General features: G+C 43.8%; 1 long non-coding RNA gene across 1 annotated transcript; it reads right to left on the reverse strand.

The window, feature by feature from the left end:
* Positions 1–398: 398 nt before the first annotated feature.
* LOC124089196 (uncharacterized) lies at positions 399–9050 on the reverse strand. Its single transcript, XR_006850659.2, has 3 exons — positions 8932–9050; positions 3464–3650; positions 399–3347 (listed from the first exon to the last, which is right to left on the reverse strand). It is a non-coding gene; the product is annotated as an uncharacterized LOC124089196 (long non-coding RNA).
* Positions 9051–12284: the final 3234 nt, after the last annotated feature.

The raw sequence follows: 12284 nt of genomic DNA on the forward strand, positions 1-12284 counted from the left end.
TTAGGGTTTCTGTTACCCTAAGACTTGCCTGAAGCATCTCAAGGGTTCTGCATGATTCGGGACCCCAAAATCAACATGGCAGTATCCCTGAGCTTTGTTCATATAAAAAACCCAAATGTTCTCCATGCCATCCAGAAACCTGTGTTGAGGACCCCACAACAACTTCTGCCCTGGGACTTGCCCAGTGACCCTAACAAATACATTTGGCTCTTAGGCAGAATCTCAGTGAGAAGCCTGGCTGAAGAAGGTAGATTTTGTATGGCTAATTTCCTTATTCAGCCAGATTCTATTGTGACTTAGAAATGAAATGGCCAACTAAATTTCAGCATGTACAAATCTTCACCATAATATAAATAGTACCAAATTTTTTAAAAAAATTTTATTTTTAGTACTGGAGATCATACACAGGGCCTTGCACATGCTAGGCAAGTGTTCTATTACTGACCCGTACCCTTAGCCCAAGTCACATTTTGAGAAGTGGACATTAAAATTTAAACTTGATCATGAAGACTTGACATAAATCCAAGGGACAGTAAGTGGTGCAGAAACAGATATCCTGATTTCTATAATTCATCTTCTCAGAACTTTATTCAACACACACTTAATAGGAGGTGGCAAGAGACTCCTTAATGGCAAATATACAGGCCTATTCTGAGCTCAGCTTTGGACACAAGAAACACACCTAAGAAACTTGCTCTTTCTTAGCATTTAAGAGTTACCCTGATTGAAAGGAGCCAATGAAGTGAACTTTTCCACTTGAAATTGAACTTGGGAAGGGAACTTTAACATAGGGAAGGCACCCATTATCTTGAGGGATAACATTTCTTCTTGGAATACAAAGCTCAGTCAATTGAGATCATAACTGCCGCTTCTCCTTTTTCATGTTTTTTTTTTTTTTAAAACTGGAGACTGAACTCAGAAGCACTTGACCACTGAGCCACATCCCCAGCCATATTTTGTATTTTGTTTAGAGACAGGGTCTCACTGAGCTGCTTAGAGCCTTAGTTGCTGAGGCTGGCTTTGAATTTGCAATTCTCCTGCCTCAGCCTCCAGAGCTGCTGGGAGTGTGTGCCAATGTGCCCAGCCATGTCTTCCTTTTCTTTTTTTTTTTTTTTTTTTAAATATTTATTTATTTATTTTTCGGTGGACACAACATCTTTGTTTGTATGTGGTGCTGAGGATCGAACCCGGGCTGCACGCATGCCAGGCGAGCGCGCTACCACTTGAGCCACATCCCCAGCCCCCATGTCTTCCTTTTCAATACTCCAAACTTAGCCTGAGATTTTTCATTCCCCTCCCTGTTCTACTTTTCTTGTTTCTATGACATATTATTATTATTATATTGTTATTATTATTATCACTACTACTCCTATTACTATTACTCTCTTCCCCACTAGAACTTAAGCTCTATTAGGCAGAGATCTTTGCCCATCTTGATTAGTGATGTAGAAGAGTCAAGCACATAGTTGGTGCCCAATAAATATTAATTGAATGAATAAATGGGTGTATACAGATGGTTTTTGCTTCTGAGCAAGAACAGAGAAGGCATAAAGCTTCACTGGAACTCCTACATGAGGAAATCAGGCAAAATTTTATCCCATGAAAAGTGCATCATCCAACTATGTTCTCTCTGCCAAGACTGTTTTTTAAATCTCCTGAGTCTTGGAGGCTGGTCTTGTAATGGTCCTGGGAGCAAAGAAGGAATTTTTTGAAATATTCTGTTAGGGATCAACAAATTTACTAAAGCTTAAGTTATGATGTTCTCCCTGGGGAACAAAAGCTGCCTCCCCCCCACATCTGCTGGGTAGGCTTTGGGCACAGAAAGGATGTAGACCTTGGGATGTGACACTGACCTTAAGGTGACATGGCTTCCTAGTTGGACAATTTGTTCTGATCTTTTGGGAAGCAAAAGGATTGAGATTAAGAAAATGAAGAGACAAATGTTCAGTTGGATAAATCTTTCTGATGAGGATCATATCTGAAAGAGGAAAGATGTCTCCTGGCAAATTAGTGGCTCCCACAAACCATCCGTGTCAACATCACAAACAGAATAAGAACAATATTGAAGTAGGTAGGAGGGTGGCCACAAATGTCCAATTCAAACAGCAAGTATAAACCTTAACATAAAGTATCCTAAAATAAACAAAAAAAAAGTCCTCAGTGGTTGTATTTATCCCAATTGCAAAACTGTCCCTTTGTTGAGTGGCTGTGCTGAGCCAGGAGAACAATGTTGAGGCTGCTGGCGAGCCATGTGCTAATGTGCTCATGCATTACAGGCTGCAACAGATGGCTATGACAACACTCAGGCCTGCCCTGCCTGGGTCAGGACGTGGAGCCTGAAGCCTGCTTCTAGCTCTGTCCTGTTATCAAAGCACTGCTTCTCTTTAGCATGTTGTCCTTGGAATGAGGTATGTCCTTGGGAGGACATACATACCCATTCTATCCAATTTGAGGGCAAAGGTGCCAAGGAATAGGATTGACAGTTTGTTTGCTGTTAGCTTAAACCATGTTGCAGAATTGAAAAGTATTTATGTGGAATCAAAAGTCAGGAAAAGGGAGACACATGCTGGGTTGTTCCAACAGGTGAGCTCATGAGCATCACTCACATTTTTAATCCCCTTCTATGAACCTGGATGTGGTATTGTGAGTGTAGTTCTAATTTCTCTTCCCTTTCCTCTGAGGGGGGTCTCTCTTCTATCCTTCCCCACATCCCAGGGAATCAGTGAAGAAGGAAATCACCCCTCCCCATCCCAGTTACACAACAAAGCCATATACAAAAAACACAAGGCTTTCTTGTAACTACAGAAGGAGGCTACAAAATGACACGTGGTTCCAAAGGAATGTTCGTCCCTGTTTCCTACACATGAAAAGGAAACCAAAACTAGCTGTCATCTCTGTTCATCCTACCCTACCTAGAAGCAAAGCTTGGGCATCAATGACCATGTTTGTCATGAACTCTACCCACAGGGCGAGGTAGAGCTGCCCAAGCAACTTTCCAGTTTTCTCCAACTCATGTTCCCAAGGCTGGGCACTGGGTTGCACTTAGAGCAGGGGACTCAGGATGGGGGCAGCACTGCAGAGATATCACCTGCTATGCATGCAGAGGTGGTGAAGTAGAGCAGGCACATGGAGACCAGCAGGACCATCAACCCCTCGGCTCAGCTGGGAAGTAGGCATGCAGGTGCACCGCTAGCCAGGCGGCTTTCAAAGCCAGTCCAAGTTTCATGTTGTTTGTGGGGAGCACTGGAAAGCTGGCATGAACCCCAGCCTTCTTCCATCCTGCATGGGGCAGCCAGCATTCTTCTTGTTAATGTTCTGTGTGGACAGGTGTGGTGTTTCCAGAAAGCCTACAAAACACCCATTGCCCAGGAGGGATATACAGCATCCATTAGCACAGCAGTCTGTGAAGTGTGGTTGATACCACAAAACAGAGTGCCGAGAGCCTGGAGCAAGTGAGTTTTACCTGGAAGGGAAGACCGAGAACTTGAGGCCAACAACCATCAGTCTGTGTCACAATGGGCTGAGAAAAGAAGGGCACACTTGAAGAGCTTTGTATTTATGGCATCCGTTCGTGCAGCGAATCTTCCTTGTGGGACAAAAGCAGGCTCAAACCAGTGGTCTAAGTCAGAGGGAGCAGATTTCCACATGGGCTATGGGAGATACACGTAAAATTAAAATTTTATTAAATTTTAGTAAATTTAAAAAATTTTAGTAAATTCTTACAGCTCTCATTCCTATGGTGCTCATTTGGAAGGCCTTTTACATTTTCTATTTATTACCTCATTTAAAGGGAGGAGCCAGGAAAATACACATTACCCTAGCAGCTCTGAGGTTTGCTCTTGCTCACACTGTGCTAAGAAGCAGAGCCCAAGGGTCTCTGGATGATTCTCTTCATCCTGTCGGGTGGGCTAGACAGGCTCTCAATCCTGCTGGTCCACTCATCTGTAAACTCACATGCTCGAAGGCCATACCTGATACTTTCCCACCCCTTGGAAGGCTGCCCCTCTAACCTCTGCACTCCCCCTGAACGGGATGTAGATTCAGCCATATTTTGAGCAGCTTCATCACTTGATGCTTCTGTCACAAAATTGACAGCCTATTTGAAGCTCGTTATAGAATGTATCTTTTTCTGTCCACTTAGCCCTGTGGCCTGTCACCCACTGAAATGAGCCAAGTAGTAAAAGGCCCACCTCCATTCTTGGCATGTTACAGAGGAAAAGAAGAGAAAGACACACAGACTCTAGTGGAATCCTAATTCTCCAAATTCAAGATGAAGGGAACTAGGTAAAAAGACCAAACTAAGTGAGATGTGTGAATTCATTTTCTGAGAGCCGCGAGTGCCGAGAGCCTGGACCATGGCCAGGCTCTTTTTGAAGGGACTTTGGCCAAGCATCATGAAATTAATATTTTATTGAATTACTATGACACAGAACTTTCTATTTCTGCCTAATAAAAATTTAAGGTATATTCCTGTCTTTCTTGATTCACACTCTCTCTCTGCCTCTTATTTCATTTTTTTAAGGTTCATCTTAAAAATTTTGTTCTGCCTGAGAATTTGTTTCCCATCTGCCATTTTCCTCAGCTTTCTGAGTATCCAAGTCAGGGATTTCCTGGTGTCTTAAAGGGTGTTCTGGTGATGAATCTATGCTCTATTGTGTCCTGTCAGGCAAGATCCTGGCAGAATGTCCCAGATGTGTAATAGGAAGAGTGTAGACTGGAGCAGCACTGTCCAACCTTCTGTGGTCATATAAATGGTCTCCATCTGCACTTACCGATGTGGCAGCCATCGAACATGTGGCAAGAGCCGACTTTTTAGTTTTGTTCCATTTTAAATAATTTTAACATTAAAAAGCCTCATGTGTTTCATGGTTACTGTGTTGGAGAGTCCAATTCTATAATAAGAGGCCGCAGATACCTTGGTAGTCAGATCTCACCCAGCACATTATCAACCAATGCTACCAAGCCAGCCCCCAAATGCAGAGGATTTCCTCAAAGTCAAATGCATGTCTTTCACCACAAATATTATTAATTCTATTAGCAATAAAGCCATCATTTGGTGCCTTTCAAGATCATCAGAAGAATCAGAGCTGGAAATTTTTGTCACCATCTAAAATAACAGCCTTGCATTCCTACAACATTCCTCCTCCCCAGCCCACTCTCAGAACCCACTCTGTTTTCTTTTTTCCCTTCTTTTTCATTTTGAGGCTCCCACCTAAGTCACGAGCATCAGCTCCTTGTGAACAATTAAAATAAGCACATATGTGTTCCCTGAGCTGACCTCCATATTAAGTGCCCTACATTTCTCCCTCACTCAAATAGGAGAAGATGGGAATTTCAATGTCTTTGGTTTAGAAGGTATGCTTTTAGGAAAACTTTTCTGTGGTCTTCAATGGCCATTTAGAAACTTCTTTTATTTTCCAAAGATCTATTACAGATAAACACATTCTTTGGGTAGGGGAGATACAGACCTAGCACAACCTCAACCACTAAGTCAGCACTGTAAATACCCAGAATCCACCTTCTGGCTCCAGTGAACAAGGATCCCTCACTGAAACACACAACCCACACACCTCGCTCAATCCTTAGAATCACTTAGAAGTTCAGAAAAATTCTTCTGGAAAGCAAGGGTTAGGCACAAGATTCAGAGAACGCAAGATGAGGTACAGCACTCTTCTCTCTCCAGAACGTCTTGTGCAGACGTTCTCCTGCCCCCACCACATCCACATCATAACTGGATTTTATTACGATTTATTTTGAAGGCATGTATAACAACGACACAGGAGAGGGGGGCGATCGGGAGTCTGGAAAACAAGGAAACATGATACAGTAGGAAGCAGCTTCTCCATCTGGCACGTGGAGTTGCTCCCAGCTCTGTCTCCGCCTTTTCCCATATGTGTGCTCCTAATTTAGAGTGTTAATTCTTTTTTCATTTTTTTTTTCTGGGATGACAGAGTATAATAAGCAGTGGGTAAGGAAGCATGACTCTGACCAGAACGGTGGAAATCACACCGTCCTCCAAATCAGTGGAGGAAGTTTCTAACAACACATAATTGGAGCAATCTAATGTGTCATGGAGTGAATCTAACTCTAACCCTCAGGCTAATGAAATCACAAGAAATAAATGCCCAAGAGATTTGCAGGAAGGTGACTGAAATGAATAAACTATGTCCTGCCCCATTGGCCAGGTTCGGAGAGCGGATGCTAACTTAGCTGAACTGACAGTAAAGTGGTGATTACCATACCGTGATGTCTCGCTGACCTGGAGGACGCAGCCTGAGAGGAGTCCAATGGAAGTCAGTAGCCATGGTGTCGGGGCCTAGGGAGACAAGGATCTCCCAACGAGGTTCATGCCCTTCTCTCTGGGAAGACTGGCTAGAGACAACAGGGTAGCTGATAACATCGAATAATGTTGTTCTACATGTATGAGACAAGCCGTGTGTCCTGGATGCTTCCAGAATGGGAAGAGATAGATCAGCAAAGTGCCTGAAAGGGGAGTAGGAAGGGTGGGGCTGTAAGCTGGCCCTGGAAGATGAATCAGATATGAGCAGAAAATTCAGGAGTGCTAAGTTAGATGACCCTTGGGTTTATTCTGCTCAGAGTTCTGGCATCCCTGTAAGGAAAGAGCAAAGTCAACATGGGGTAAAGGAAGACCTGTACTCTAATGTCACAGCTCAAAGACCTGACCTTGCATCAAAGCCACCTGGGGGGGTTTGTTTTTAAATCCATGCCAGGGCCTGACTCCAATCTAATGAATCGACATTTCTTGGGTGAGCCTTATGCAGTGAGCTAATCCAATGATCCTATCTCAAATACGAAGGCCCAGAGATATGACTGGCTCATGGGCATATACTATGAATTCATTTAGCAGGTGAATTTCCAACCATTCCCTCAACATCTCTCTGCCAGTCATGTGCTCTGAAACCTCACCTCCAGGGGCAGCGGGTCTCATCCTTAAATCTCTGACTGGGGCTCATCCACCCTGACTCCTCCCAGATCCAGAAGGGTATGAGGGTGCATGGTGCCCTTGTCTGCTTCATTGTTAACAACCACTCACCTAGAAGAAAACTAAGCAGCTTCTTATTCCAAACCTGAAATTGAACCATTTGTCCTTAGTGAGGAGGAGATGGTGGGGGAAAAAAACAACAACAACAAACAAACCTGACTTTACAGTGTTGTCTTTTTCTGCATCTCCTTTAGCCTCAGCCTCAGAACCTGCACAGCTGCAGACACACTGTCTTCCAGTAAGGACTTCTTTCTTTCTTTCTTTGGTACTGAAGATTGAACCCAGGGGTACTTAACCACTGAGCCACATCCCCAACCCTTTTTTCTATTTTATTTAGAGAGAGGGTCTTACTGAGTTTCTTAGGGCCTTGCTAAGTTTCCGAGGCTGCCTTTGAACTCTGAATCCTCCTGCCTCAGCCTCCCAAGCCTCTGGGATTCCAGACATGCACCACTGCATCCAGCAAGGGCTTCTTTCTTAACCCACACCTCATCCCTCAAGGCTTGCACTTGGCCAGTCTGCTGTCAGAGATGCCCCTTGCAAATGCTTTTAGGCTTTTTCCATTTTTTGTATTTCTTCCTTCCTTTTTAAATTTGGTACTGAGGTTTGAATTCAAGAACCTTAGTTGCTAAGCTGAGGCTGCCTTTGAACTAGTTAGTGATCCTCCTGCCTCAGCCTCTCAAGCCACTGGTAATATAGGCGTGTGCCTCTGCACCTGGCTTTTTTCTTCTTTTTAATAACATATAAAAAGACATAAAAATTGTACACATTTATGGGGTACCATGAGATGTTTTGATACATGTCTGCATGGTGTAATGTCAAAGTCGAGTTTAACACATCCATCTCCTCCAACAGTTATCATAACTTTATGGTGAAAACATTCAGAATACTTTCTTCTGGATTTTAAAATATACAGTGTGTAACTGCTGTCTGTAGTCACCCTATTGTGCAATGGCACACACCAGAGCTTCTTGTTTCCTTCTAACTGTGACTTGGTCCCCATTGGTCAGCCTCTCCCCACTCTCCCCCCTCGACTCTCCCCAGTCTCTGTTAACTGCCATTATTCCCTCATCATCTGTGAAATCCACATTTTAACATCCCACATAAGAATGAGATCAGGCGGTCCTTGTCTTTCTGTGCTTAGGTGGTTTCTACTTCTTAGCTATTATGCTAATAGCTGCCAAAAAACATGGAAGTACAGATGTCTCTTTTTCCGTTTTCAAAAGGATTTGTATGAACATGCAAATCCTGTTATTTCAACCAAAACAAACAAACAGGATCATATTCCTGAGCACTCTGGTGCCCCTCTGCTCCCTTGGAATTTACCAACGCAGTTGGTCATCTGTATCCTTGAGCTCTGTATCTGAAGATTCCACCCAAAAAATGTTCATCTGCTATGAAAATGTACAGATGTTATTCTTGTCATTAGTCCCTAAAAAATACATTATAACAGCTATTTACATGGCATTTACATTGTATTACACATTAATAAAATAATACTCTAGATCATAAGTAATCTAGGGATAAATTGAAATATACAGGAGGATATGTATAGGTTTTAGGCAAATCCTATGATTTTTTACAGAAAGGACTTGAGCATCCTTAAATTTGGGTGTGTGTGGGGGTGTCCCAGAACCAATCTGGCAAGGATACTGAGGAAAAACTCTATTATATTATCCTACCCCGACCTCCAGATTTCTTTCCAGATGCCTTTGTATCCCTAAGCCAGACAACTGTCCTTTCTGGCCCCACATACCCTTCCTCCCAGGAGTCTTGCAGCTCCTACCAGCCCTTCACGACTCTGTGACCGTATTCCCACCTGGCACGCATGAAGGCGCCTTTCAGACCAACTCTCTGCTACTGCAAAACTACTCCATCTCAGTCCTCCCCAGACCACCCAAGATTTTTCTGTTTCCAAAAGAGCTTCGTACCTTTTGTTTCAAAGCCAAACCTTCGCAGGTTTGTGACCGAGATGGCACAGTCCTGTAATCCCGGCAACTCAGGAGGCCAGGGCAGGAGGATGGCTCATTCATTCGCCAAATATTTATGAAGCACCTAAAGATCATAGATTTCAGGTTATGTGTTTGTAATTAAAAAAAAAAAAGAACTCTGACAGGCATCTTCCCAAAAGTTCTCCCCTAAGAAGAACAAGTCCATTTTCCCATGGACATTGGCTCATGGACAGTTCCAGGAAGGGGCCATTTCCCAGCCAGGGACCTGACACAAAGGAGCAGACGGGGAGTGAGCACAGAGCAGGAGTCCATGGAAGACGAGCCAGGACATGAGGCTGCCTCACTGTGTGTGTGTGTGACAGGGACCATCTTACTCCATCTTCTGGTGCACTTACAAGATGCCCAAGACCAAGCAACTTAGAAGAAACAGAAATTTATTTGGCTCATGATTCTAGAAGTTGGGAAGTCCAGGAGCATGATTGTGGTGTCTGGCGAGGGACCTTATGCTGCATCACCCCATAGTGAAAGGTGGAAGGATGAGAGAAGTTGAGAACAGGAGAGAAAATGGGGACCGAACTCAAGAGCAACCCATCTGTGGGATAATGACATTATTAGTCCATTCATAAGGGCAGAGCTCTTGGACCTAATCAACTCTTATCAAGTCCACCTCTCATCTCTGTCACACGGTCTCACTAAGTTGCTCAGGGCCTTGCTTAGTTGCTGAAGCTGGCTTTGAACTTGGGATCCTCTTGCCTCAGCCTCTGAGCTCCTGAGATTACCGGGAGTTCATTTTTTAACTCATTTCATTTCAACTGAATCCCTACTCAGGGCTCATGGACTATATAGAAATTAGGACTTAAAATCGTTCCTGTCTCCTTCTCTTCCCCCTCTCAGTGAGGACACACACATGTCTTGGCAGGGCCAGTTCCCACTGCCAATCGCACAGGGCCCGGTGCTTAGAACAGCCCTGAGCTTGGTTCAGGGCTCTGCCATCACCATCTTGAAGCCCTGAATGATTTTTAAACAAGGAGCCCCACATTTTCATTTTGCACTGAGCCCCCTAAGTTGCATAGCTGGCCTTGCTCTTGGCAATCAGTGTCTCTTGGAGGTGATCTGATTTCCAGCCATGAATTTCTGTACATTGTCCCTGATTCCATGGCTTAGTGTCAAAGGGTTTTCATCATCTTAAGAGTGGAAAGCAGGAAAAACCACTTCTTAGCTCCTAACCCAAGGTCATCTTTTTTTTTTTCTTATTAAAAATCACAGTCCAGGGGCTGGGGCTGTAGCTCAGTAGCAGAGTGCTTGCCTGACATGTGTGAGGCACTGGGTTCAATCCTTAGCACTGAATAAAAATAAACAAAATAAAGGCTGTCCATCTACAAGTACAATTTTTTTTTTAAATCACAGTCCATTTTAAAGTAGCAACATGAGGCTTAAATAGGATACAGTACCTCAGTCCAATGTACCAAGATGATTTGGCTTTAGAGAAAATAAAATTTCCCTGAGAGTTCTGCCTAAACTAAAATAAGGGCGGGAGAACTGATCACAGGAAAAACACTCTTCAACATTTGGGCTCCCTCGAAGATGTGCTAACATCTCTGCCAATGTCGCACCAAATGTAGCTCCTATCCCTAAGATTCTGATTTATGAAAAAGGATAGGAAAAAAAATGTACACTGAACACCATGACCAACCAACCAATATTTACCAACAGACTGACAGCCATCTCTCATCCCAAGCCCAGCCCCACTCCCAGAGTAGGATTTAAAAGGACAAAATATTTTGAGGAAAATAGCATTTCTTTGAGTTTTTTATTTTTTCAAAGGGGTGAGGGAGTACCATCTAAATAAATTCTAATATATTTCAAATATATTCATTATCATGCACTAAAAGCAAATCCCCATTTTGTGGTTCTCCAAAGAGAGTGACAGAGCCTTGTTTGTAACAGCCTCGGGCATAAGCAATCATTGTGTAGCTTAATTAGATATTCCCCATGCTAGCATGGGGGACATATGTCTATTCACTGTAACAAACACCAAGCCCGGCCAGAGCTTTCACGCCAGGCTATATGCAGATAGAGTCAACGCAAGTGTGCCTTCTCCCAAGGACCTGCGGCCCCAGCCGGCCCCGCACAATCAGCCCGCATTCACCGACTGGTTCCAGTTTATTAACAGCCCATGAAGTTCTCATCTGCTCCTGTGCTGGTCAGGAGTGTCACCTGCAATGCCAGGCCCAAGTTGGCTCTTCTACTCCTCCAATCAGATGGGATGTGCATCTGCAGGGCCGGATGTACTGCATTTTCCTACACAAAGAACTGACTATTGGGAGAGTTGTAAATCACAAGAGTGTAAATGCAGATAGATGTTTCTGTAATTACAGACAGGAAAGTCACCCAACACAGAAGGAAGGCAACTTGAAGTTAAATAAGACCTGGCTAATTTATGCATTGATTGTTTGGTGCTGGGGATAGAATCCAGAGCCTCATTACGTGTGCTAAGCTATGCACTCTACCACTAAGCCACACCCCCGGGCCCAAAGTGGGAGAGGGAAGTCTGTATTTAGGATTTTATCTAATAATTAATTTTGGTGACACGGATCAAACCTAGGGCCTTCTGCATGTTCAGCATGCTCCTTACCACTGAGTTAAACCCAAATCCCCCAAGACTTGACTAAATTAAAAGCCTGCTTAATTTTGAATTTTAGATTTCAAATTAGCAGTGGCAGCACAGGGGAGGGGACAACACCAAAGGAGAGAAAAGTCTTGGCCTGTGTATCACCTTCTCTTTGGAAAAGGCAGACCTATCTATGGCAAGCCAGATGCATCTGGTCTCCAAAATGACTTCTTTTCTGGGCTTCCCTCCTGACTGGGCTTCTGCTATCCTCTTAGAAACAAGTCTAACTTCTCTCAGCTGAAAATCCATTTTGGTCAGAAATTCTTGCTGGCTCCTTTCCCCTCTAGGGGAACATGTATTGTCAGCTGAGGCTGCCATAACCAAGGGCAGTGAAGGAAGTGGCTTAAACAATAGGCTTGTCTTGCCTCCCAGTTTGGAGGCCAGAAGCATGAACCAAGGTGTTGCAGGGCTGGATGCTTCTGGGGCCAAGAGGAAGGGTCTGCTCCAAGCCTCTCTCCTTGGCTGGCAGAGGTCATTTTGTCCTTGTGTCTTTATAACATCTCCCTCCAGAAGTGTCTATCTCTGCATCTAAATTTCCCAGAAAGATGCCAGTCATATTGAATTAGGACCCACAGTGATTTCCTCATTTAGCTTGACTTTCTCTGTAAAGATCCTGTGGAAGAAGACTCCAGTACATCTTGGGCAGGGGACATAATTCAAC

Source organism: Marmota monax, unplaced genomic scaffold (assembly GCF_021218885.2).
Source record: "Marmota monax isolate L192 unplaced genomic scaffold, Marmota_monax_Labrador192_F-V1.1 WCK01_AAM20220418_F8-fsc00125, whole genome shotgun sequence".
In the NCBI taxonomy this organism is placed as follows: Eukaryota; Metazoa; Chordata; class Mammalia; order Rodentia; family Sciuridae; genus Marmota; species Marmota monax.